Source organism: Phyllostomus hastatus, unplaced genomic scaffold (assembly GCF_019186645.2).
Source record: "Phyllostomus hastatus isolate PE091 unplaced genomic scaffold, TTU_PhHast_1.1 phas_contig_90, whole genome shotgun sequence".
NCBI classification, from domain to species: Eukaryota; Metazoa; Chordata; class Mammalia; order Chiroptera; family Phyllostomidae; genus Phyllostomus; species Phyllostomus hastatus.
The window spans coordinates 10,189,019-10,192,368 of NW_025333984.1; positions in this window are offsets into that span (position 1 = coordinate 10,189,019).

Consider the following 3,350-nt stretch of genomic DNA (forward strand, 5'->3'; position numbering starts at 1 on the left):
AATTCTACCACAGAAGTTCACACCATAAATACAGGGAACCAGAACAGTTCAAATTAACAAACAAAAAAGAACAAAGAAGAAACCCACGAACAATGAGAAAACAAAGAAACAACCCCCAACTGAAGGGAAACGAGGAAGCCTCAGGAAAAATGCTAAATGAAATAGAGGCAACCCAACTATCAGATAGTGAGTTCAAAACAATGATTACCAGGAAGTTCAATGAACTCACAATGAGCTTTCAGAAATTAGAGGGAAACTACATCAATCTCACTGCAAACTATATAAACATGAAAAAGGAAATAGAAACTCTCAACAAAGGTCAAGAGGAAATGAAGAATACAATTTCTGAACTGAAGAACACAGTAGAAGGAATGAAAAGCAGGATCGATGAAGCAGAAGATCGGATTAGCGAGCTGGAGGACAAAGTAGAAAACAGCATCCAGAAAGAGCAAGAAAAGGAAAAGAGGCTCAGAAAGAATGAGGTGGGATTAAGAGAAATGCAAGACAATATGAAACGCAATAATATCCGTATAATAGGGATACCAGAAGGTGAAGAAGAAGAGCAAGGGATCGAAAACCTGGTTGAACAAGTAATGAAGGAGAACTTCCCTAGTTTGACGAGAGAAAAAGTCACACAAATCCAGGAAACACAGAGAGTCCCAATCAAGAGGAACCAAAAGAGACCCACCCCAAGGCACATCTTAATTAAAATGACAAAATTTCAAGACAAAGAGAGAATCTTAAAGGCAGCAAGGGAGAAGAAGGAAATAACATACAAGGGAGCCCCAATAAGGCTAACAGCTGACTTCTCAATGGAAACACTTCAAGCCAGAAGAGAATGGCAAGAAATACTTCAGGTAATGAGAACCAGAGGTCTGCAACCAAGGCTACTATACCCAGCAAGGCTCTCGATCAAGACAGAAGGCCAAATAAGAAGCTTCCCAGACAAAAAAAGTCTAAAAGAATACACCTCGACCAAACCAGCTCTGCAAGAGATTCTAAAAGGACTGCTTTAAGGAGGAGAGAAGAAAGAGAGAGAGAGAGAGAGAGAGAGAGAGAGAGAGAGAGAGAGACATACATAAAAGACAATGAATAAGTACCTATCAATAATAACCTTAAACGTAAATGGATTAAATGCTCCAATCAAAAGACATAGAATAGCTGATTGGATAAGAAAAAATGACCCACATATCTGCTGTCTACAAGAGACCCACCTCAGGATAAAAGACCTACACAGGCTGAAAGTGAAGGGCTGGAAACAAATCTTCCAAGCAAATGGTCAAGAAAAAAAAGCTAGGGTAGCAATACTCATATCAGACAAAATAGACTTCCAAAAAAGGTCCATAAAGAGAGACCCAGAAGGTCACTTCATAATACTCAAGGGAAGAATCCATCAAGAAGACATAAATATTGTAAATATATATGCACCCAACATAGGAGCACCGAAATACATAAAGAAAATCTTAGAGGACTTCAAGAAAGATATGGACAGCAACACAATTATAGTGGGAGATTTTAACACCCCACTATCAAAAATGGACAGATCTTCTAAACAAAATATCAACAAAGATATTGTGGCATTGAACAATACCCTTGATGAAATGGATTTTACTGATATATACCGAGCCCTCCATCCAAAAGAAGCTAAATATACATTCTTTTCAAATGTGCATGGAACATTCTCAAAGATAGACCACATGATAGGACACAAAACAAGCCTCAAGAATTTCAAGAAAATTGAAATCATACTAAGCATTTTCTCAGACCACAAGGGACTGAAGCTAGAAACCAACCCGAAGGAAAAAAAACCAAAAACACTCAAAATCATGGAGATTAAATAGCATGCTATTAAACAATGAATGGGTCAAGAATGATATTAGGGAAGAAATCAAAAGGTTTCTGGAAACAAATGAAAACGAACTCACTACAACCCAAAACTTATGGGACACAGCCAAGGCAGTCCTGAGAGGGAAGTTCATAGCGATACAGGCCCACCTAAAAAGGTTAGAAACTTTCCAAACAAACAACCTAACCCTACGTCTACAAGAACTCGAGGAACAACAACAAAGACAGCCCAGAGCAAGCAGAAGGAAGGAAATAACCAAGATCAGAGCAGAATTAAATGATATAGAGACTAAAAGCACAATTGTAAGGATCAATGAATCCAAGAGCTGGTTCTTTGAAAAGATAAACAAAATAGACAAGCCTTTAAGCAGACTCATCAAGAAAAAAAAGAGAGAAGACCCAAATAAACACAATCAGAAATGAAAGAGGAGAGATTACAACAGATACCACAGAAATACAAAGGATTGTAAGAAATTACTACGAAGAACTGTATGCCAAAAAATTTGAAAACCTAGATGAAATGGACAACTTTCTAGAAAAATATAATCTTCCAAAACTCAATGAAAAAGAAGCAGAAAATCTGAACAGACCAATAACAACAAAAGAAATTGAAGCAGTAATCAAAAAACTCCCAACACACAAAAGCCCTGGACCAGATGGTTTCACAGGAGAATTCTACAAAGCATTTAAGGAAGAGCTAACCCCTATCCTTCACAGACTATTCCAAAAAATCCAAAAAGATGGGAGTCTCCCAAACTCTTTTTATGAGGCCAACATCATCCTAATTCCAAAACCAAATAAAGACACAACAAAGAAAGAAAACTTCAGGCCAATATCACTGATGAACATTGACGCTAAAATCCTCAACAAAATACTGGCAAACCGCATCCAACAATACATTAAAAAGATTATACACCATGACCAAGTGGGATTCATTCCAGGGATGCAAGGATGGTTCAATATTCGCAAGTCAGTAAATATAATACATCACATAAACAAAAGCAAAGACAAAAACCACATGATCATATCAATTGATGCAGAAAAAGCATTTGATAAGGTACAGCACCCATTCATGATAAAAACACTCGGCAAAGTGGGAATAGAGGGAGCATTCCTCAACATAATAAAGGCCATATATGAGAGACCTTCAGCCAACATCATTCTCAATGGGCAAAAAATTAAAACCTTTTCCATTAAGATCAGGAACAAGACAAGGCTGTCCACTTTCACCACTTCTATTCAATATAGTACTGGAAGTTTTAGCCACAGCAATCAGACAAGAAAAAAGAAATAAAAAGGCATCCAAATCGGAAAGGAGGAAACAAAACTATCACTGTTTGCAGACGACATGATAGTATACATAGAAAATCCTATTGACTCTACCAAAAAACTGCTTGACCTAATAAATGAATTTGGCAAAACAGCGGGATACAAAGTCAATATCCAGAAATCAAAGGCATTTCTGTACACCAACAATGAAACAGCAGAAGCAGAGATCAAGGAAA